At 40.5% G+C, this 25,625-nt stretch overlaps 1 long non-coding RNA gene across 1 annotated transcript in view; it reads right to left on the bottom strand.

Annotated features, from left to right (window-relative positions):
* Positions 1-479: 479 nt before the first annotated feature.
* The window catches only part of LOC112406251 (uncharacterized), a 41,944-nt gene continuing 16,798 nt past the window's right edge, over positions 480-25,625 (bottom strand). The window contains exons 2-3 of the long non-coding RNA XR_003004516.1: positions 14,011-14,110; positions 480-611 (exon numbers count right to left, since the gene is read on the bottom strand). This is a non-coding gene — a long non-coding RNA (uncharacterized LOC112406251). The remainder of the gene's footprint in view (positions 612-14,010; positions 14,111-25,625) is intronic.

Here is a 25,625-nt window from a genome sequence, read left to right as displayed (position 1 = left end):
CCAGAAGCATCTCTTCAGGGAGCCTTGGCTGCCTAGGTCATGTCACATCCAAACCAATTCTTGATTTGGTGGTCACAGTAGGAGGGGAGCTCTGGGCTGTCTCTCCTGCATCCTTTCCCATCTTTGCACAATAGTTGCTCTTTGCTTACCTGCCCCAGCAACTCCCCTCCCTCCCAAACAAAGGGCAAAGAACGCAAAACATCAAAGTGAGGTCTACATTTTGTTAACTAAATTTGATTACGCTTTCAAACACCGAGACACACCTCTTGTCTGAACAAAGTTGTCGGGAGCTGGGTATGAATAACTGAAGACAAAGATTGTCCCCATTTATAAGAGATAAAGTCAAAACTCTATCATTTCTCCTTGAAGCAAATGTGAGTGCTGTTTACCAACACACACACACATTACTTTTTCTACAGTCCTCGTTAAAGAAGAAAATGTCTAACTTACATGTAGAGTCCACAAATTATAGCCATGCCAGACAAGGAAGCAGATGAAGATTGTAATTGATATTCCAAAATTTCCATCTTGACTTCCCCATCCTCAGAATTAGCCGCTCTATAAATCAAACCGACATATGAACATCTGACGTTGAAACCAAGAGGTCACATCTGTGAAAAGCATCAGAAACATAAAGAATTGGATCCTTCTGTTTTCTCTGAAAAAACACCACCCTTTCCGCTATCCCCACCACCATTTCTACCATTATACCTTAAAATATCCTGTCTCTTCTAAGAAAATATTTTCCATATGTGTGTTGGTATAAACAATGGCCATTTTTTCTTTTCCCTTGGTTGTGTAGAAAACTAGGAATTAGCACTATTTTCCACAGTAAATCTGAATGAAACCTTGGCTGTTTCTAGGTAAATAGGTATTATTGAGACACACGTGTGTATATTGTCCACCAGTAACCTAAAAGAGATGAAAATCCCTCATTTCTTAAGAGTGTTTCTGTTCCTGTGATCTGGGTTAATATAACTCAGAGTTGAAGGCACAGACTACAAGTTTAAGAGATGTAAGAGTTGCTTCCTATTCTTACTCACAACACCTTAGGAGAATCACTTGTGACTCTGGGCCTTGGGTCTTCTCTAAGAAGCTCCAAGCACAAATACTCATGAGGGCAACATTGGTGACCCACCATCCCCGGAACATGTGTTCTGAGCTCTTTTCTAGTCATGGTGATGGACTTACAATTGTAAAATGTTTAGCGCTGAAAGAACCTCATAGACCGCTTCAACAAAATTTCTTATTTACAGCTAAGGAATCTGAGTGTGAAGAGCATAAATGACCTCTTCAAGGTCATACAACTGTGGACAAAAGACCTTGGTCTCCTGATGCCCAACCTCATTCTTCCCCACCTCCTTGCTTACATTTTCAGCTGAGTCATCTGTACACTTGCAAGGTGTCTTTGGCGACCCCAGCATACTTGCTGAGTGGCTGGTGAGGAGGGGAGCAGCCCCTGGCTACTGCAACAAACTTTAGTCTTCCTGAAGTTAACCAGTCCCTCCAGGAATGATCCATGGCTCACCTCATACTGCTTGAACAAAATGACTATACCATGTTGCACATGGTATAAATTCAATTAAATATTTGTCCAGTGAATAAAATAAGCTAATCAGCCCAGATGATAGAACCACATGGTTTATTTTGTGGTTATAAATAGACAAATGTGGGGCTTCCCTGGTGGTCCAGTGGTTAAGACTCTGAGCTTCCAATGCAGGGGGCGCAGGTTTGATCCCTGATCAGGGAACTAGGATCCCACATGCCATGCGGCCAAAAAATAAATTTAAAGAAAAAGAGAGAGAGAGAGACAATAGTATTGCATTGTAGAACATTGTAGAAATGAATATAGCTTTCCCAAATCAGGAGACTGTGAGCCATCACCAACCTCAGGGCCACGGTGACCCTCACTCTATGTGATGACATAGTTAAAGGTTCACGTGTTATGGAAGAATTTAATAAGGTGCCAAATGAATGGAAATGGGAGTTGGAATCAAAATCACTAGAGAATCTTTAAGATCATGCTCTTATTTTATCTATTTGGGAATCACAGACTCAGAGAACTAGTGGAATTTGCTAAGCTGCCCCGACCTCAGGTGCAGCTGTCTCCACCACCACAGGCTGACTCCTACACAGTGGAGGGCTTTTGCCCATGAAACTAGATCTCTACAACATAGAACCAGTTTCTAGAGTTCAATGTTCTATTCATAGCCCTTCAAACATCTACTGGCTAATTAATATTGGAAATTTAGTCAGTTTAGTTGGTCCTGCACCACTGGTAGGTTATTAACCATGAGATTTCAGTCTGTATGCTGTGTTGATCAGCTAAATCAAACTGTAGATTCCTTCCATTTAACTTGGATAGGCGATCTGACTCAACACCTGCTCAGAGGCTAGCTTTGGTTTCTTTCTCCAGGTGGACTGAATTTTGACTTCCGCCTTTCCTCCGTTCTTACACTTTCTGAAGGGTCTGCAAATGGTGGCTACTCTGTGGGCAGAGAGAACACCCAGTCCACGATCACCAGGCTTGTCATCCTAAGTGTGTCAGTTAGACTGGCTGTTCATTCCACAACCTACACACCCCACCCGACTGTTCACAAATGTCTGTAGGATAGATTGAGCCTTCTGCTCAATAGCCCAGGAGAATGGGGATTATTGTCCTCTTGGTTAAAAGCGAGAAAACAAGAACTATTTGTCTGGGAGCATCTAGAAGACATGTAAGGGAATACATCCTCCATGCCAGCTTCTCTCTTTATCGTGGGCAAAGGTCAAAGAGTCTATACTCATGCTCAAGTGAAATCTAAAGAACTGCAGACCTCCCCCTCCTCTCCAACACAGCCCCCAATCAGGGCTGGTATAGGTAAATTTCACCTCCTCTGAAGGGAGAGAGATTTACCTGTGTGCTCACTGCACACCCAGGAAAATCATTTCTCTGCAAGCTCCTCAAATGCTCCATGTTCTTAGGTAGTCTTATTGCCTTACTAAAAGGCTTCCACTGTTGACTCTACTTGACCTCAGTCTCCTATCTGAAAGAACCATTCTTCTTGATCTGTATGTAAGTACTGCCCAGCCAGATTGCCCGAATCAACCTGGTGATCCAGGGAATGACATGTTGCATCCAGATTGTTCTCATAACCCATTGGTTCCACTTGTTAGCTGGCTCTCTGAACTTAAATAAAAAAGAGAGGGCTTCCCTGGTGGTGCAGTAGTTGAGCGTCCGCCTGCCGATGCAGGGGACATGGGTTCGTGCCCCAGTCCAGGAAGGCCCGTGAGCCATGGCCACTGAGCCTGTGCGTCCGGAGCCTGTGCTCCGCAACGGGAGAGGCCACAACAGTGAGAGGCCCGTGTACCGCAGAAAAAAAAAAAAAAAAAGAAAGAGAAAGGAAAAAACTCTAAGGAAATATGGTCAAGTAGGAAATGGCATCCTCCTGTTTCAGAAAATGTTGGCAGTATGGGGTCAGCAATCTGGGCTGCAGTGCCAACTCTATCAGATAGTAATTAACAAACAATAATAATAACAAGCAGGGTGAGAGTGACAACAGGTGGCTTCACTTAATTGGTACTTACTGGATGCCAGGCTACATTCTTAGTGCCTTACACCTATCTCATTTAATAATATTTCCAGTGTAAGCAAATTGGTCAGACTACTTTCTCTTTCCAAGGCTTTGATTTTCAGATCTGTTACACTGAGATGATAGTTACATCACAGGGATGTTGTGAAAATTAAATGAAAAAACAGAGACAAGTGCAATTATTAAACTCTAAAGTGATTTACAAATATTCCTTATTATCCTTATTATTATAGAGGTTCCATTCCTTCCAAGAACATTCAAGGAAAAAGTCCCCAAGCCATAGCTGAGTCCTGATCAAGTATAGATGTCCCCTAGCAGTCAACCCTGTACCCTCAAACACAAAGCAAGGCACCCAAGCATCATCTTTGAGAAACCAGCTTCATTCATCTTTCACAAAATTTAACAAATGTTCTTAACTAAGTGAATGCCAACGTAAAGGTTGGGAGGTTGAACTCTCCTTCTCCCTCACAATAAAGCAGTGACATAAAGTAATCTGCATGCATTTGACAACACCCCCCTCCCCAGCTAGAAGTTTCCATGAAAGCAGAAGAGGCTGTCAGCATTCAAGAAGGCCTTGCTCTCTGGAAACTTTCCCAGACTGAAGAGGCCGCTGGAAACCTGCTCCTTCCCACAGGCCCCTCAGGCAAGGAAGGGCATCTTAAAGGGGCTTCAGGCCTCCTGTGCCTCTCTCTGGGCTGCTTGCTCCAGAACTGAATACCCTGATAAGAACACAGTTTGGTTTTTTTGAAATGCTTTTAATGGCTATCCTCCCTGCTAACTAGGGTTTTAAGTGTTTCCCCAGTCTTTATTTTTAAAAATAATCCCCTGTCCCTTCAAGAACTGAATTATATTTTCACATTTTCCACTTTCTTCTCCCAGCACTAACTTCCTGAAAAACTGCCAAACTGAACTGGGTGAAATTCTGCCCAGATACCTTCAGGGTTGTATTGTGCTCTCAAAGGGAGGAATGCTTTCTGTAACTCCTACACCTCTGCAACTTGGGAGAGTATAGCTTTCCCTTAAATTGCCTTTTATGGAAAATTACTCACTTTAAGACAATAAGCTCTAAGTTCTACTCTGTTGGATTTTCAAGAGGCCCTGTCACCACAGCCTTACAGCAGTGAGCACCACCAGCTGTGACAGAATACAAAGTGCTGGTCCCAATGGCCAGTGAAGAAAATACCACATGGCGGGCTCCATAACCACCACGTTATTGACAGGTAGGAGGTAGACCTTAGAGGTAAAGGAAAATGAACTCGGGGTTTGAATTCCAATTTCACTTATTAGCTGTGTGACTTCAGGCCAGTTATATAACCTCTCTGTGCCTGAGTTTCCTAACTTCTAGAATGTCAGTAATGATAGTACCTACTTTATAAAATGATCATGAGGAATAAATTTATATAAATAATGAATGTAAAACTTATTTAGAACATTTAGTAAATACTGGTGCTGCTATACTTTCTGTATTCGTTTTTATGTGGCTGCTATAACAAATTACCACAGACTAGGTGGCTTAAAGCAACAGAAACTTATTCTCCCTCAGTTTTGGAGGCTGGAAGTCCAAAATCAAGATGTCAGCAGGGTTGGTTCCTTCCAGGGGCTCTGAGGGAAGATCTGTTCTATGCCTCTCTTCTAGCTTCTGATCGCTGCTGGCATGTCTTAGTGTCCTTGGCTTGTAGCTGTATCTCTCCAATTTCTGCCTAGGTCTTCATGCGACCTTCTCCTCTTATGTGTCTTCTGCCCTTTTTTCTCTTATAAGGACTGTTGCCAATGGATTTAGGGCCTAAACCAACATGATCCCATCTCGAGATCCTTAACTTAATTACATCTGCAAAGGTAATATGGTGATAACCACATAAGGTCAAATCCACAGGTCCAGGTAGACATAACTTTTCAGTGGGCTACCATTTAACCCACGACACCCTCTCTCCAAATAAAAATGTCAATTTAGGTCACACGAGCCTCAAACTTATTCTTCCTGTGTGAAGCAGCAGGACATGGGTCAGTTTTTTGTTGTTGTTGTTGTTTTTTCTGTGGTACGCGGGCCTCTCACCGCTGTGGCCTCTCCCGTTCTGGAGCAAAGGCTCCGGACGCGCAGGCTCAGCGGCCATGGCTCAAGGGCCCAGCCGCTCCGCAGCATGTGGGATCTTCCCGGACCGGGGCACGAACCCGCGTTCCCTAGCATCGGCAGGCGGACTCCCAACCACTGCGCCACGAGGGAAGCCCCCATGGGTCAGTTTTTTCCTACAAATTTCTTCACTCACTGTTCCTGTTCAGAGGCCCTTCTGATCAGACTCTTCACAGATATGGTAACACTTGTTTTCTTCCTGTCGTGTGGCTCATGGATTTGCAGATGGAACATGGGCATAAGTGATGGGAAGTGGGGAATAGTGTTGTAGACGGAAGAAACAGAAGATGGCCTCACTCAAACCCTCATATCGTAGATGAGGTAACAGAGACCTGACAAGGGGATGTGCCTTGCCCAGGTACTTTAGGTGACATGATGACAGAGCCATCACAGAGTCAGGCACCTGGCACAGGACCCTGCTTCTCTTCCCTGTCACCTCCCACTGTGTCACCTCCCACCATACCCCACAGTTATAAGGTCACACCCAGCTTTCTATAAGTCCACATGGGGAAAGTCAGCTTGTAACACACCTTACTTGACACCCCTGATTAATTCTAAAGGTCACACCAGTTTTAGTCCATTAAATTAAATCCATAAAATTAAGATGTAAGTAGCAAAAGTTAGCCATGCCAGGATGCCAATCAACCTTTGATTTGCTTTTTTAAGTTCTGGGGTACAAGGAGAAAGTTTGGAAAATGGTTCCCATCCTATATAAGGGCAACAGAATCTTCTAACTTCATGTGAATCTTTGATCATACTAATAATCTCACAGCCCGAAGATTCGCCTGATACACCAATTGTTTGGAACTCAAATATTCCATTCTCTAGGATTGATATTAACCATAATGAATAAGTTCCCAGGCTAAAGCATACAAAATAATACAATTACAACAAAAAAAATCAAGATAAATATTAATAATATAAGTAATTTAAAAAGAAAACTTAAATTAGACAGTTAATTCTTTCATTAATTTGTCCAGAATTTCAGCTTGAGCAAAAATAGGTTTAATAAGAAGAAAATGAGGAGGCAGAAGGGAGGTTTTAGAAATGCTGATGGGGGTTTCTGGGTATTTTCAAGGACAATTTAATTCCATTTTGAATTTATAGATTCTTTTTCCCAAATGGAGAAATATTGTATAGCTCTTTACAATTTCAAACTGCTTTCAACACAAAGTTTCATTTTCAAGACCAGATGGGTGAAGATTTTATCAGGCAACCACACCAGATGAATTCCAGCAACTGATAAATCAGCAATTGGGAAGAAGTCATTACTGGTCTCTCTCAAATCCTCATTACTCAGAGTGCGGTCAGGAGCATCAGCGTCACTGGGGAGCTTGGTAACAATGCAGAATCTCATCCTGACCCCAGTCCTACAGGAATCAGAATCTGTACCTTAACAAAATCCCCAGGGGGGCTCCTATGCTCAACAGCATCTGGGAAGCAGTGCTTCTACCAGTGAACAGTGGTGTCTTCATGAAATAAAGTGGTTAACAAGAGAAAATTCTCATAAGAAATACACATTTGATTTTTAGTTTCAGCAGTGTTGCAAACTGAACTCAGACCCTCTTTCCCTTTACAAAGCAGAGATGCTGGATAAACTACAGTATTTTTTTAAAGTCAAACTCAAAAGACAGACGGGGGAGTTTTCTGGTTTCCAAAAAACTACATAGGAACTCATACAACTTGAGGGAATGCAGCAGAACCCTGGAGGGTAGCAGACCCTAAAGGAGAGAGACTAGAGTCATAAAATCCCAATGAAAATCAGAGATGAGGCCTTGGGTCCATATGAAGTGTGATGCTAGAACTTACACTTCTACATAAACCCTCCCCGCATTGTGTAAGGTGAATGGGAGAACTTCACAAGAGGGCCGAGTAAGAAGCAAAGAAGCATCAGGTCTGGTAGGCCCACAAGCTCTAGTTTGTGCCACGTATAGATATGGAGTCCAAATGAATACTATCCACATGGTGCTGGAATCTCAAACGGACATATTACTGTGAAAATTCACCCTAGACAAGTGAAATCCTGGGGACACCCAGACAGGACAAATATAAACCATCTCTGTAAACGTACTCCCACAACCCAGGAAACATATGACTCATACATTATGATAATAATCCCAGCTGAGGATGAGCCCGTAAGCACAAATTAAAACAACATGAGAAAAAAATGCACTACAAGAGGGCATTATCAGGTACCATGAGCAGTGGATTAGCATGCCCCAGAACACAGGATAACAGAACAATCCCAAGGAGACTATCATTTTATTTAAGCCTCAAAGCAATTTACTAGATAAGAAACCTGAGGCTAACAGGTAATTTAAACAGGTGGAAATTGAAGTTCAGAGAGTCTAAGTTCTATTAAGGATTGAGGGCTTAAATCCAGTCCTAATACTTTTTCTACCACATCACATTATCTGTTGTTAATAAATGTATGACTAACTCATACCCTAGTTGGATCAATTCTCTAATTCATTTAAAACAGAATAGAGAGAAGTGACTTTCTTAGATTGGGAAGGGAGAATTCTCATTCAGTTAATTTGATCTTAAGCAGTCCTTTTTTCACACAACAAAGGGAGGAAGGTAGGTAGGTATCTTTGTATACTCAAGAACTTTAGTTGGGGAAAAAGGAAGTGACAGTGTAAGAAGTTTGAGGCAGTTGGACAAAATGGGAGGTAATAGGTAAATATCCATCTGGATTTCCAGAATGTTCAGAAGACAAGGATTTATACCTTGGCAATTGTCTTTATTTTTCTAAGGTAGGATGTCAGGTAATCACTGGAACTTGAGCCAAGATGAGGTTTTGCTTTTACTCAGAGCATCATCATGGTGTCCCTGAAAGGCTTCTTGAAGTTGCAGCTTCTAACCCACAAACCCCCATGAAGGCTGCTAGGGAATTGGTGTATAGCTCAGGCATTACAGCAAAGCCATAATTTCTTATCTCTTAGCCCTTTACTAAATTACAATTAAATTCCATCATTCAAAACTGCCTGATCTTGAGCCAGATGCATATATCACAAGAAAGCATTAAAATCTGACCTTTTCCGGCAAGAAATGTCATGAGTCCATCACAGAAATGTAACTCCCTTTCAAATTAGAGCTAAGAAAGATTTGAACTTCAAAGGGGAACTCTTCAATTACAGGTGAATCAGAGGACTTTTCTAGTAACCTCTTAAAATTATGAATTCTAAAGAAAAAATAAGATGACTTTTGTGTTTCAGAGCACAAGTAAAAATGAATGAGTAACAGGTGGGAAAAAATGCTACATACAAAAAGTGAAAAAGGACTACACTGATCCATCTGTTTGAAGTCCGTTCTAAGTTTACTGGAAACTTGAAAATCAGTGACATTTCAGCAGAGGCCCTAAAATCCAAAACAATTATCCACTGTCTCTTTTACTGGCTAAGACTTACATCTAGTGGCTTCATCAGTATAGATAGCACAGAGACTGCAAAGAGTACTGTGGGGCTTGGTGATTTCAGAGCTTGCTCTTGGAATATTTATCATTTTAGCTCAGTAAATAGCTAGTTCTTTGTCAGCAGGGAGATAAGCAGGCACCCCTATCAGTCTTGGTACTTTCAAAAGCACACTGTGGAACATCCGTCTTCCCTCTGATGACCATCCAAGCCTAGAAAGTAAGTATTTAGGCCTTTGTAAAGAAGAGTCATTCAAATAAGAAAAAACTTAACTGAATAGTAACAAGAGGAAAGATGGTGACTGGGAGCAACCAGAGACAGAGATTCAAGAGCAACGGCAGGTGGGCTCTGCCATGGTTGGGGGCTGGGGCTGGGGCGGGGGGATGGCTACAAGGCAATTCTAACTGAGGAGTGTAGACTGAGGCCATACCTAGGCACCTCAATCTCCATCAGCACAAAAGCAAACTTGGTGTTCATGGGAAGCAGGATGGTTTTCCCAACATCCATTTATGTCTTCATTTAATAAATACTTATTGAGTTTCCACTGTGTATACATACATATCAGAGACATATCATGAGTATAAGGAGAAGGAAAAGAGATAATAAAGCATACGATAGGTAGAAAAAACAGTCCAAAATAAAATAACTAATTCGAAAGAAGAAGAAATGATGCCAATTGTGGGACTCTGTAGCTTCATGTAGAAAATAGTATTTGAGCTGGGCCTTAAAGAAAAGGTAAGATTTGGACATACAGATACACTATGTGGGACTGGTGTCCCACCCCCAGATATTTTTATTTAATTAATCCAGGGTAAGACCAGGCATGGGTAGTTTTGCTTTACTGAACACTTCCCAGGTGATTGTTATGTGCAGCCAAGACCGAGAATCCTGAGCTAGAATAGGGCAGACATGGAGACTGGTAGTTTGTACCCTTGGAAGTTTGTACCAAAACTCTGTAAGAATACCAGCTCCCAGTGTGTCATGACTCATGAATTGACACAATGCCCCACAGATAAGATACAGGAAGAGAGGCCAAAACAAAATACTGACTTCAACATACTCATAGTCCTTTGGGAAGTTCCATTTATCAGATGAAAGGCAATAACACAGGACATTTATGGACACTGTCTGGTGCTCTGGTGGACTCCCTACCAGAACAGCTCCCACCTGAAGGAACTAAATGAAGAACTGGCCACATGGAATCAGAAGTGGACAGACTCACAGAGTGTGCGTAATGCTACTTTTGGATCTGTGTTTGAGAATAGAACCAGGAACACCCAATGGTCTCACCATTGTGGTGGTCTCTGTGATAATTCAATAAAGCAAGCATGAGCTTTTCTCAATGAGAAGGCACCTTTCAAAGTCTGAACTTGAGAAGGTATGATATTGTAAGCTTAGGTGGGCCAAATATTTGCACTGGGCAGCAGGGAATCTTCCAAGTGTGAGGCTTGTGAACATGTCTGAAAGAGTAAAAATGGAATCATATAGCTTTAGAGTGGCCTCCTTCTATAAGTAAGTAGAGCAACTTGTGTTCCACTTATCTACAGCTGTATAAAAAATGACTCAAAAATGAAGTGGCTTGAAACAATTTATCATTCTTTCTCATAGTTCTGTGGGTTGCCTGGCTCAGCTGACTGATTCTCCCTTGGTTCTCACACACAGTTGTGGTCAGGCAGTGGCTAGGGTCATCTGAAGGCTCCACGGGACTGGACATCTAAGAGGGCACACTCACGTGGCCACTCGCTGTGAGCTCAGCTAGACCGTTGACTGGAAGGCCTACATGTAGCCTCTCTCTGTGACTTGGATTTCTCACAGTATCATGGCCAGATTCCAAAAGACAGGAAGTAGAAGCTGCCAGTTTCTCAAAGTCTGGGTCCAGAAACTGGCAAATATCATTTCCACTATATTCTGTTTTTGTTTTGTTTGCTTTTTTTTTACCTGTGACAATGATCAATTTATTGCCTCTCAGCTGTGTAATTTCTTCTTTTTCAGCAGAATTAATGTTAAGCTTTGTCAGTGGAGGTGCTGGAGGAGGGAGGGGCTTTCTCTTCCTGGTTCTGATGTGCTCCTGTTACCTCGTAGCTTCTGTAGCTCCTGGCTCTGCAGTTCAAAGCAGCCAGCAGCACGCAGCAGCAAGCAGCTTCTCCGGGCATTCCTTTGGTTTGGTTCACAACAAATTCTGAGGAGTGTCACTTCCCCATGGGAGGTTTCTCCAGGCACCTCAGAGGGCAAGTTTCCAGCAAGTTCCAGAGTGAAGATTTCCAGCTCGTTCTTCTGGCACAGCATCAGAGCAACTTCACAGTCATGTAATGGTCATGGCCATGCCTTGACTGTATTCTGTTGACTAAAGCAGTCACAGAGCCTGCCCAGATTCTAAGAGAGGGGACTTAGACCCTATATCTCGAAAGAGGAATGTCAAAAATACAGCCATCTTTAATCTTCCACAACTTGTGAACAGATTAGCTCTTATTCTCAACACCATATATTTGAGCTTTAAATGGATATTTTTCCACAGTTCTTTAATAGCAACTCCCACAGCAAATAAAAAAGAGCAATACTATATATAATACAACTATAAAAGAGTAATATTGTGTTATTCTTCACTGCAAGCTCATCACCTATAAGTCTGAGTTGGTTTTTTCCAGCAGTCAGGATGAGTTTGCACCAAATATCTCTTCTCTCTGCCTAGTTCCCTCAGTGACCAAAAACATTATGTCTACAAAGACAGGGGCAAAGACAGGGTAAGAAGGACAATCAGTGGACCAGGACACAGATCAGGCCACCAAAAGGGTCAAATCCATAGCCTGGGTTTTACGGCCACTCTAGAATGTTTCCACAGATTGTGACTGCTGGAACTCTGCCAGCGTCAGCCCCACAGTCCATGATGATCCAGCGCTCAAGAGCTTCTGCATCGCTAAATGCTTGCGGGGCTCAGAAATCAATATCTAATCACACTTAAGCTGGAGCCCGATATTCTGTACACTCAGCAGTGTAGGTTTCTGGTTGCTGGGTATATAAAAGTTAACTTGGGAAGCAGAACATTCGTTGGAATGAGCTGCATTAAAAATATCACCACTCTGGTTCAAATCACTGTTAATGACATTTATCGAGTGCTCATTTTGCGAGGGTCCCACTTTACCAAGAGCTGTAAGATGGTACAAAGGAAACAGAAGACACTTTTTTTTTTACCTCAGAAGCTAATGTTACCTTTTTCTTTTCTCACCCCTTCACTAGGAACATAACAGCTAGATTATGTCTCAAAATCTGTCAGCTTTAAAATCCTGAGTAATGGGAATATCAGAATGGGAACATCAGCTACACCTGGTTCCCTGGTAGGAAACTGCTAGTCTCTTTTCAGTGAGGAGCATATTAAGAAACCAACTAGGCCTTTTAGTAAGCTGTTGTAGAGTCCCAGGTGTAGCCAAGTCCCTACTGTCCCTTCTCTGTCCCTAAGCTATATAATTCACACCAAATTCACAACAAAATCCCTAATGAAATTTCTAGTAGCAGCTAGACATCTAGCTGGGAAGTTTGTACATCTAGTGATGTCCCTTCCCTTTTTTATAGGCTAGCTCCCCTATCACCTAAGAAATGGATTTGTGTAACACTTCCTAGATGAATGCTCCTCAAACATTAATGTGCATATGAATCTCACTGGGGATCTTGCTACAACGCAGGTTCCAATTCAGCGGGTCTCAGATGGGGTCCTGAGATGCTGCTGCATTTCTAACAAGTTCCCAGGTAATGTTGATGCTGCTGGTCCTCAGACCACACTTTGAGGGGCAAGGATAGAGGTTACTATGGAGAGAGCTTTACCTGCTTCCGGCAGTGTTCAAAGGAAGAAAAACAAAACAAAGGTCTCCAGTTCCCTATCTTTTCCTCTCTCTCACTCAAGCACTAGAGACTATATGACAATCAAGCCTCAAGAATAGCCTTGGGAACCTCAAAATTCTCCAAGTTGGATATGAAAACTAAACTCCAACCGTGACCTCAGGTTTAAAATACCAACCCAGTCTGCAGACACCGACAACCAGAAAACACTGAAAACTTAATTTGAAAGCTTTGAATCTATCCTCACAGTCATGAATATCAGAGAATCACTTGAAATTCATTGTCTTTTTTTGACACCAAAAAAAAGAGGGTGCATGTTTGCTTGCCTTATAGGTCCTGTAAATTTGTTTCTTGACTGAGAGTTTAAGACAGAAAGTTAGAAACTAAACTTTTTCCTGAAGCATCTATATATTAGAAGCATAGAGGTTTGGATTTTTAAATTTATTTTGGTTTGAATTATCTAGATATTTGTCCTGACTCCTCAGATCATGCTAAGAACTTATTTTGTTGTTTTCCCCAAGTCTTTTATGTTCCTTATCCGCATATTATCTTAGGTCACCCTGTCCCTTAAGGTCCATAAAATTGGTTCAACCTCCTGTTCTGTACACTCTGGAATGCCTGCCCAGGACCTCTTCGTGTTCCTGGGGGAACTTATGTTCTATGCTTATTTCTATTTCAAATTATACTGAATGTCTGTTCTCTACTTCTTAGCTTTTTTTTTCCTCCTAGATTATCCCCAACCCAGTCCCACCTTCATTTCAAGCTCTTGTGTTTTTTTACTGAAGGTCGTAAGTGGAGGATTTTACTGCTGCACTGCAAACAAGCAAATTTAAAGCATGTATCACACAGCACCATTCTTGAAAATTCCATCAGGCACCTGCCTTCAGTACATCTCTGGACCTTTTGCCTTCTTGCTGATTATTCCTCTTCCCTTCCTTCGCATTTCTCTCTCTGCACCACCTCTCTCCCTGATTGCCCCTGAACAGTCCAACTGTGTGTTCACCCCCAGTAATGCAGAGCAGTTTAGCTCTCCACATCCTCTATTCCCACACTGTGCCAAACTCACTTTTTAGGCAACACGCTAATGAAGTAGGTCCAATCTTCGGGCGCTGGTTTGTTTATTCTTGTTCCACAGATGCTTTAACCCAAAATTCACAGAGCAGTTCCTGTAGTTCAAGTGAAAAAGTGAGAGTGGTTAGTACAAGGGCTCCAAAGCTCTTAGTAAACCTATCCAAATTACATACCACTCGTTTGCATGTATCAATGAAGAGATCGGTGGACACACACAAACACTCAATTTTGGAAATCACATCACAAAACTTTGCCTTTTTCCTCTAACTTAATTCATTCAGAAAAAGAGAAAAGCACCCCTGACATCCAAGAAGCTGACCTAGTACTGTTAGCTGGGCCTTGACATTCTCCTGTTGAACGTAAACAGTTTCACAGAAAATCATCATCAAACAAGGCCACTCTGTGACCAGGATGGAATGAGACAAAAACACAGCCATTTAGTAATCGTATCTAAACACAGACAAAGCATGAACATTGTCCAGACCACAGAATAGCAGACAGCCTGGCTAATGTGAGTGACTGCTGCTTCTTTCCCAAGTACAGCTTTAGCTCTGCTGCACTCCCTATACATAAGATTTACAGGGATATTCAATAATAGAATTGTCCTTGATTTCAGAGAGTAGCAATCCAGGATGAACCTCTGCTTCCTTGGGTCTTCCCCAAAGTACTCAGTCAAACAAGTTCTATAAGTCCTTCCTAACAGCCTCTTGCTGAGACACACCATGGTTGCCCATGGTGTGCATTCTCCCTTTCTGGAATGAGTAATAAGCATACTTGTTCAAATCCAGGGGTGTTCCTGTGGGTCTTCGACTGGAGGGCATTGACAGGAAGCAGGACGGATTTGAAACAAAGGTTGAAAAAGTAGGACCATGAATGTTTTGCCTCTGGCAGACTGTGGTACAAACAGTGGTGTGGCACAGTTGAAGTAGTGATTGTGTGGCCATTTTCTTCCAGGACGCCATTTTGCGACTACATGGAAAGTAGACGACTACCACTGATGCAATCTACATGAGTCTATGTAAATAGCAGCTGTGCAACTGGAATCTGCATCAATGTTCTCTCCAGTCCAAATTGGATTTCTTCATATAACCTCTACACCTTGCATGCTGTGATGTATCTTTACACACAAAGACTTCTACATTTTTCATTTTGAATACAAAATAACATCCAGACGCTCATTTGAAGATTCCTGGCAGACTAGAGCACCACCTGTTCTTGATTTTTTTTCAACCAATTAAGCATTTGAATTGTTTCTCATCTAAATTGAATTTGCTTTTATTATTTTTTTCCTGCCTTTGTTCTTTTCCACAGCCATCAACAATATCTAGTAAACAATTGCTTAATGTGCTAAGGAAACAAAAGTGAGGTTGTAAGGAAGTGAAAATGAGAGGGGATAATATGGAGTGAGGAAGGAGAGCTGTAACCTGGTACCAGACCTGGGACTGGCCTTGTGTGAGGTGACCTTGGACAGGTCACTGCACCTCTCTGGGCTTTGGTTTCCTCTGCCATAAAATGAAGATTAGATGAGGTCTCTGAACTTTTACAAGGTAAAACTGTCACCATCCTCCTTGCTCCCCTTCACTTCCTCCTGACTCAGAAGAGGAGCAACTTCTTCATTCTAAGACTCTCCCTTCCATTGAGATTCCAAACTCACCCTTCCTGGGTTCAGTCAAGTTGTTGTGCTTTCTCTTGAAGCTTTGATTCCCCCCTTTTTTTTTCATTAACTTCTTCCCTCTTTTTTTACCAAAAGCCCTACTACCAATTCACTGTCAAGAACTGACCAATGACTTCTATGGTTTCTTTCTCCAGAGTCCAATTAGTAGATTTCCCACTGACTCCATGCTTCTTCCTTTGCATCTAATCCATTTTCAACCACTCCAGTTTTCAAGTGATTTGGAAACAGATATGAGTTCAACACAGCTCAAGGAAACATTTTGTTTTTAAAGCAGCATGTGTTGTAAATGAATTGCTAACACAACAGTGTTACACTTACAGCAATCAATATGTATTTAATAACTTGTTTGAAACAAGCCATATTTCTATTTTTCCATGAAATTAATCAGAAGTGTTCATAGAAATCTTTATGGAACACATGATTGTATGAATGTAATTTTTAATTTAATTTGCATTTAAGCAAATAGATTAAATTTTTTTCAACCAACTACTAATTTATTTTCTTTGGCTTATGGTTTTATTAATTTATGATTGCTTTTGTTAGACTAGAAAAATATATGAGAAGTCAGTTCTCTTAAAAGGACTAGACTGAACTTAAAGTCTGTGCCAGTTAAATAACTGAAAACCAGCTTTTGCAACTCTTTGAAATAGGAAGTACAGAGTTTTGACTATCTTTGCCCCAAAAACAGCAAGTAAAGAAACTCAAGGCTTGTCTCCTCTGCTCTCACATTAAGGAAGCCCTGAACCCACTCCCTGACAAGCCTCGGGACTGAGGAATAGGCACTGACAGGACTAGCCAAAGGTGTAGCTGCTTTCAAAGTGCTTTCAGTAAATGATGTCATTTTGTTCTCATCACTCTAGGAAAGCAGAAGGGGCAGATAAGCAACCTCCCTTTTTCTCTCCACAGTCTCCTAGTGTCATATAAAAGATAATCTTCCTCACCTTCACTCATGAATTCATGCATCCAGAAACATTTACGGTGCACTTATCGTCTGCCAGCGACTGCTCTAGATCACTGGTTCTCAAAGTGTGACACCACCCCCCCCCCCACCCCGCGGCGAGGCCAGCAGCAGTAGCAGCAACACCTGAGAACTTGTGAGAAATACAAATTTTCAGCCCTAACCCACACCTACTGAACGAAACTCTGGGGATGGGCCAGCAATCTGTGGTTTAACAAGCCCTCCAGGTGATTCTGATGCCTGCTAAAGTTTGAGAACCACTGTTTTAGATAAAAATAGGAGCAGTACACATGCCTTGGCTTCAAAAGTTTCTCTAGGTCAGTGGAATAGATGGCCAGGTAAATAAATCATTAAAATATAATGAACAGGGGCTTCCCTGGTGGCGCAGTGGTTAAGAATCCTCCTGCCAGTGCAGGGGACACGGGTTCGTAACCATTTCCAGACTAATAAAAACATAGAAGAAAAGCAAAGTAAACTGACCAGTAGCATTCAGAGAAGGCCCACTGACTCTAAAGCACTGCACTGTGAAGAATTAAGAAAAAAGGAATTAAACAAACAAAACGTTCTTTAATGAGGTGTGGGATCTCAGGCCTCTGTGCTCATCAAGGGAACAACAACATCAAAAACGCTGAAACCAGTCTAGTCCAAATACAGGATCTCTGATTCTCCTTCCGAATTCTGTGACTCTCTGCTCCCACTCCACAAGGAGATTACAATCAAACTTGAAGTCAGATACTAAGAATTTCAAAAAGGTTGGATTCAGGGGCCGCTGTAGTTAATTTTCTTTGGGGAAAGGTAGTAATCAATTCTCTGAGTAGAAGGGAGGTGAGTGCTAGGCGTGTCTCTTACTTTGTTACCAGCTCCCTTATAACACCAACAACTTCCTATGGAGGAAAATCCAATGACCCATCCCTGTCTTTCTAGCTGTGATGAGAGAACGAGGGGCTTGAGGAGTTTCCTTTAGGGTTTCTCCATGCAGATCTCTTGATGGGAGCCTATATGCAAACATATCAGCATTATCCCTTAGTAACAGCTACCATCTGGATAGCACTTTTCCATTTACAAAGTGATTCATCTATGTTATCCTATTTACCTTCTTTTGGTCACAATCCTATAACCAAAGGGTCTCTTTCAATTCTTATTAAGAAAAAACTCAAAAAACCTTGTAGGATCAGTGTTATGGGTTGAATTGTGTCCTCTTAAAAATCAGACATTCAAGTCTTAACCCCCAGTGTCTCATAACTTGGAAACAAGGTCGTTGCAGACATACTTAGTTAAGATGAAGTCATACTGGAGTAGGGTGGACTCTAATCCAATATGAACAGTGTCCTTATAAAATGGGGGAATATGGAAACAGACATGCACACACAGAGAGAACACCATGTAAACATGAAGGCAGTGATGAGGGTGACACTTCTATAAGCCAAGGAACACCCAAGATTGCCAGCAAACTACCAGAAGCTAGGAGAGAGGCCTAGAACAGATTCTCCCTTATAATCTTAAGAAGAGACAATCCTGCCAACACCTTGATTTCAGATTTCTAGCCTCCAGAACTCTGAGATAATAAGTTTCTGTTCTTGAAGTCACCCAGGTTGTGGGACTTGTTATATTAGCCCTAACAAACGAATACAAATGGCTTCACCAAAATCTCTGAGGGGTATTGGCCACAAGTGGCTTTGGTGCCACTTCAACAGAGAGGGCACAAAGAGGAGTCAGTGTCACCCCACTGTGCCATGAACCTTATGAAGCTCTGCCATCTCACAGGCTTCCTTTCATCAACAGTGGTGCTCAGGGTCGTAACCAAAGGAGCCAGCAGAACTGGCTGGCACAATGGGATGCTTGAGGGACCCAGCAGAATCCCAGAGTAGAAGGAAAGAGGAAAAGCTGAGGCTGCCACTTGTCTGGGAAGGCATGTGTGACATGAACCCCCCATCCCCCCATCCCATGGGGCCCCCATGAACACCTTGGGGGCTATTACCAAGCAGGAGGTACAATTCCCCCACCAACAAGAAGAGCAAAAGTCACTGAAACAACCAGTTTAATCTGATCAGAATTTTAGTTAAGAAAATGAGTCATAACTTTGAGTTCTGTTCTGGGATTGCTCTGTTCATCCTGGGAAAAGCAGAAAACTCTCACTTCCCATAGCATTAAGGTAGAGATGTTAACCAGAATCATTTTGTGTAATCATAACTGTATAATTAATATAACTAGCTTAGAAATAATTATCACAGATATTTTCACAACCCAGAACTGACAACTGTTAATAATTGTAAATTCTAGTTGGCAGAAATATCTGTTAGTTATATTATTCTTTTTCCTTTTCTGTTTTCAAAAATATCTCCAAAAAATCTTTTTAAAGAACTCTTATCTACCAACCTATCTGACTATAGATCTGACATTTACCAGCATTGTGAGTTTGAGCAAATGTTTCACTCTCTCTGAATTATTTCCTCATCCACAAAGTGAGGTTCATAATAATACAAAGTTATTTATGAGGATTAGAGGTGATGTATATAAAGAGGTGATGGTAGACAGTAGGCATCCTCAAAATGGTGACTACTCTTATTCTGAATCTCCTCACTAATGTCCCCAATGTGTAATCATCCAGTCCAGCCATGAGCACTTTAAATTTTGACAAGGAAACCTGATTTCTTAGGCTGGCCTGTTACATTTTTTAACTCTTCATTGTTAGAAAGTCCACTAAATAGTCTTCCTGCAAGTCACTGTGGTTCTAGTTGGGGCACAACATCCTTCCATTCGGTATTCTTTCAGCACTTTAATTCAGCTAAGAATCTTCCACCCTCTTTCAGCCCCCGCCCCCCATCTTTAATGCTTCTCTTTTCCATGTTTAAATGTCTCAATCTCTCTATTATCTCAGATGGGACTTACTTTTCAGTTCCTGCACCATGATGGTGAATTTCCTCCAAGCACGCTTCCATTGACATTTACCTCTCTAAAAATTGTAATGCCTGGAGTTGAGATTGGAGCTGAACTCTTCTCCCTACCCCATATCTTTGTTCTAGATCATGGATGGGCAAACATTTTCCATGAAGGGCCGGATAGTAAATATCTTCACCTTTACTAACCATATAATCTCCGTGCAATCACGCGACTCTGACACCATAGTACAAATGCAGCTATAAATAGTATGTCAAAGAATGGGCATGACCATTGAAAATGGGAATCTTTCTTTAGTAGAATATCATCTAAAACAGAGGTCAGCAAATTGTGACCCATTGGTCAAACATGGCCTGTTTTTGTAAGAGAGATGTTTTACACAGCCATGCCCATTCTATGACGTACTGCTTATAGCTGTGTTGGTACTACAGTATCAGAGTCGAGTGACTGCACTCTTGGCATAGAAGTAATCTGATTCCCTCATGATGGAAGTTTTCCACAAATACACAGAAGATCCGGAGTTCCCAAGTGGAGAACTTTGCCTTCATCTATATTACATAGCATCTTGATAGATTCAGCTCACCTCGCTAACCTGTTGAGTACTTTTTGGGTAATCATTTTATTATCTAATGCGCAGAGTCACATTCATCCTTTCCTTTGTTTATACATTATTTTCTCCTTTATTCATAAGCTGTTTGAATAATTAAGGTATTTATGTGTAGCAATTAATTAGCAACTAATGAGGCACAAAACCCCACAAAATTCCTTTCACCAGCTGTTCATAATTCAATCCAATTTTTTTTGTTCACTCAGACTCCGGTATGTCCTTAATTAACATTTATCATTTCCTGCCTTGATGACTCAGTGTCTATAGTGTCACGAGCCTATTACTGGCACAGGAATGAAAGGAACACTGGATTCTGAGTCAAAACGCAAATATTATTTCCATTTTTGTTACTTATTAGTTTGAGCACTTAAGCAGGTTAATGAAGTTCTCTCCATCTCTATTTCTTCATGCATAAAATAGAATAAATAATACGTTCCCTGACTATTTCATAAAGTTAATTTGTCAAACATGGACATAGATTTGAAGGTTATTTTCTCCATGTGTGTAATGTGTTTACTATATAGAATGATAGTCACAACATACTGTTAGCAGAAAAAGGTAAAAGATCAGTGTTACCTTATCATTTTAATTTTTCTGGAAGAAACCACATCAAAATGTTAATAATGGTCATCTCTGTGTGGTAGAATTACAAGCGACATGTATTTTGCTTTTTTGCTTACATGTAGTTTCTATGTTTTCTATCATAAGCAAGTACTACTTGTATAATAATAAAAGGTCAAATTTTAAAATAATTGCTTATTGAATTATAAAATAATCCATGTTAATTCTAGAACATTTGGAAAATACAGAAGAGTATAAAAAAGATTACATATATTAACATGTACTTACTTACTGGGGTGTTACTACAACTCATAAGAGGAGTTGCAGTAAACCATCTTTAAGGTGAGTTCCCACATTCCATGGTTCCTGGTACTCACAGAGTTAGCCTAAAAAAGCAGCTGAATAACCTACATGCATCAGGCAACATTTTTAGTATGTAAATCTCCATGGCAATTTAAATAAGGAATTAAAATGGCTATGGCCCATGTAATTAGAGGTGACTCATGGAAAGTCATGGAAAGTCATTTCAGTTGGCAATGCTGAAACTTACCTTGTGATGCTGTCAAAAAGAGCAACATATAAAGAATTAGCTTGTTTGGGGGACCTTGATTTTAAATAACTGGAAATAAATAAATTTTCTCTAAAAGAATAGATTGAGAAAACGGAGTAAATAAGACTTTTAATTCCTTTAAAGGGCAGTAAAGTAAGGGTGAACTTTGGAAAGGGCTTACATTCTGCACTAGAATTCTTTCAAACGCCTCTCAAGTCTAAAGCACAAAGTCTAGCTGTTCCATCACTATGACTCTAAATCAGCTCTGAAACTTGGGGAAATACACTAAGGCTAATGCAGAATATTAGGAGCTTATATATAGCACAAACAAATTTCATCCCACTCTTGTATTACCACCAAATGGGAAACAGAATGAGATTCGTGACTGACAACCTATACAGCAAGTACATTTTACATTCTCCCTAAACCTAAAGCCACATATAAGAAGCCCCTGAATAGAATTTCATAGTGATCATAAATATAGTATCCCAGCAATTCTCTTTCATTCTTTTCAGAAGGCTTTCTGCAGTGGCTAAAACTGCTAACTAAAAATAAACCCAGAGGGAGAAAACATTTACAAATTATATATCCAATAACAAACTTCTATCTAGGATGTTTATATCAATAGAACACTTACAACTAAATAATAAAAAGACAAATAATCCAATTTTAAAACAAGCAAAGGATCTTGACTAGAAATGTCTCCAAAAAAGATATATAAATGGCCAGTAAGCACGTGAAAAATGCTCAGTATCATTGGTCATCAGGGAAATGCAAATTAAAGTCACAGTGAGATACCACTTCATACCCACTAGAGTGGCTATAATCAAATACATGGAAAATAATATATTGGCAAGGATGTACAGAAATTGGAAGCTTCACATACTGGTAGTTGGAATGTAAAATGGTACAGCTAATTGAGAAATAGTCTGGCAGTTCCTCAAAAGGTTAAACATAGAATTACCACATGATCCAGCAATTCCACTCCTACACATATACCAAGAGAGATGAAAACATAAGTCCACACAAAAATTTGTACACTGTCCATAACAGCATTACTAGCAATACCCAAAAAGTATAAGCAACTCAAATATCCATCAAGTGATGAATGGAAATATATGGTCATACAACAGAAAATTATAAAAAAGAAATGAATACTGACACAAGCTACAACATGGATGAATCTTGGAAACATTATGTTAAGTGAAAGAAGCCAGTCACAAAAGACCACATATTGTATGATTCCATTTTTATATAAAATGTCCAGGGATAAGCTAATCTACAGATACAGAATGTAGATTAGTTGTTGCCTAGGGCTGGAGGAGAAGGTGACTGGGAGAAGCTGACTGGGAGAAAACAGGGGTGACTGCTGAAGGCACACATTTCTTTTTGGAGTGAAAATGTTTTAAAATTGATTGTGGTAACAGTTGTACAAGCCTGTGATATACTAAAAATCACTGATACTTTAAAATGGGTGAATTGTATAGTATGTGAATTATATCTCAATACAGGTAGTACAAAAATAATTAGAAGATAAATAGGTAGGTAGGTAGGTAGATAGATAGATAGATAGGTAGATAGGTAGCCGGCAGAGAGACAGGTAGACGGACCGACCAACCCAGAGCAGAGCTATTGAGGCTGACTTCCAGAGCTGAATGGCTCTCAAAATTTGTCTAGTGAGGACGGCTAAGCCACTGCTAGGTAATGGTGTCTTCTCTTCTTCTACCTTCACAAATCACTCAATCAATGAAAAATAACTGGTGCCTTGGTGGGATGAATTGGGAGATTGGGACTGACATATATACACTAATATGTATAAAATAGATAACTAATAAGAACCAACTGTATAAAACAATAAAATTTAAATTTAAAAAAAAGAATCAATTTTTTCCCTCTTAGGGGTGATATCATCCCGATTAAGAATATATGTTTTAGATGAAATCTTGTCATTTTATGCAATAGTAATAAAAATTAGTGATTATAAAATTATTTATAATTTTATAATTATAAATTATAATTATTTTATAATTATATAATTTTATAATTATATAATTTATAATTATAATTTGTGGTTTATAGTGGTACCTTCACTAAAGTTAGTTCTATCATTTTAATTTTTTAAAAAGATATAAAAGTAATTATTTTAACAAACATCTTTTGACTACTTGTTAAGAGACAGGTACTGTGCAGAAATTTTCTGACTTCTTTTACCTACCTTCATCTCCACTCTCTATATCAAACATTTCACCCCACTTACCAACTATGGAGTCTTTAGGACCCATCCACTGAGCTGGCATCCTGTCAATCCCATTCCAGTCTGGGATTTGATCAAAATAACCCCATTCCTGTCCCCATGGAAATACAGACTCCTTTTTCAGAAAGGAGAATGTCATTTAGATATGAAATTAAGTATTTTGCTTATTCAGAAACAGTGATGTAAATCCATCATGTGTATTAATAAGGAAGCCATATTTATGATATAGGAATAAGAAAAAGTAAGATTAAATTTAACAAACACTCTGTTCTGTCATATGTGGCAGATCTCTGTTATACCTCCTGTAAAAATATTCATATTTCCCTAATGACAAATTTGCTAATGACACATGAACTTACCTTTACCCATCTAAAATGTAAAGCTTTGTATTTATATGAACATCTATATCAAGATGTGTGTCTATTGCTGTAAATAATGATAGCTCAGGAATTGCTTTTTAGTACTCATTTAAGGTATTCATGAACTTATTAGTTTATTAAATTATTATTATTATTTTCTCACCTAGTCCTAAGCCCCTTTCCTTTTCAATACTATGAAAACCACAACACTTCTGGTTTTCAAGATGGCTGTTTTAAAACTGTCAACTCCCTGCTGAAACATTTCACTACAAGCTTAAATTAGAAGTACTTCTGACCTTTCTAAGCCTAAAACAAGACACGGAGCTTTATATCTTCTCCTCCTTCAGTGGCCTTCAGCCCCTCTTCACTGCAGGTTCTCATGACCCTGGCCACACCCTAGACTCTTTCCTCTTGCTGCTATGTGTTGGAGGCAGTTGCCTGTACTGTAAAGAAGACATTTGCTAAGAGTCTCTGGTCTTAGCCACCATCCCCAAAGGACTCCCTAACCAGGGAAAGTAAACACAGTGGGTTGAGCTGGACCATAGTGAGCACCCTTTTCCCATAACCTAGTAAGTCTCAGACAAGCAATACATGAGGGCCTCACTGCATCTTGGATTTCTCCAAAAACCAGGCAGCCAAAAGGAAGAAAAAGACAAGGGTATGAGGCCACAGTGCTTATGTATTTAAGCTGCATGGACAAGGAAGGCAGAGGAAGAAAAGATGGACAGTAGCCCTCAGAATAAACCCTGATCAGCTAACCACTTTGGCCACATGGGTGAAAGAGAAAAGAGAGTAAGTCATATCCATGAACTGACATCTTTTCTCAAAATGACTTCTCCATGAGTAAATGTGGCCTAATCAATACCCTGGATCTGACCAAGGAGATCAGCACGTCTTCTACTTTGAGTAAAGGAAAAAACATAGGCATAGGGAGCCTCCCCATTCTTTGAGGCCCATGATTTGGAATACTCAACTTTTGAAAACTTACTTCCAATAAATTACCAACCTCCTTTGACCCCTCCATTTTCACTTCAACTATTTGTTGCCAGTATTCTTGCCCCCGCTTGTCTCTCCACTTGATCTTCTCTGGAACCCCCAAGCTTTGCCTTCCTCGCTCCCCAAACAGGCAACTGAACCATGCTGTAGGAGACCACATTGTCAGACCAGCAACTCAGAGACACGCTGCACCCAATTCTTTTGCATCCTCCAGCTCACACTTTCTTCCATTCCACACAGATGTTTTTCCACATCTCCAGTCCTCTCTGATGCCTCTTCCTTTCCACCCCACCCCCCTTTTCCCTAGCAGATGTGCTTGACTCCCTCTATACAGAGAAAACACGTTTGTGAAGGCAGGAAATTGAAGTTCTTATATCTGAACCAATCCTATTTCCTTCCCTCCAGTCTCATAGAAAAAGATGTTCCTTCTCTTCAAACCATAAGCAATATGCACATTGTCCCTGAGTAGGATCTGCTTGTGTCTTAGTGATATTGCTAGAAATAGAAGTCCTTATCTTAGTGTTTGTTTGATTTGCATTTCTCTTAATATGAGGGAAGTTGAGCATCTTTTAAATATTTTTGTACACATTGGATCTTCTTTGCCTGTTTTTTCCATCTGTCATTTTCCGTCTTTTTTTTTTTTTTTTTTGCAGTACGTGGTCCTCTCACTGTTGTAGCCTCTCCCGTTGCGGAGCACAGGCTCCGGACGCACAGGCTCAGCGGCCATGGCTCATGGGGCTCAGCCGCTCCGC

Source organism: Neophocaena asiaeorientalis, unplaced genomic scaffold, assembly GCF_003031525.2.
Source record: "Neophocaena asiaeorientalis asiaeorientalis breed wild unplaced genomic scaffold, Neophocaena_asiaeorientalis_V1.1 scaffold36, whole genome shotgun sequence".
Lineage (NCBI taxonomy): Eukaryota > Metazoa > Chordata > Mammalia > Artiodactyla > Phocoenidae > Neophocaena > Neophocaena asiaeorientalis.
Note: the sequence above shows the minus strand (reverse complement) of the source record. Positions and strands in the feature narration are given on the sequence as shown.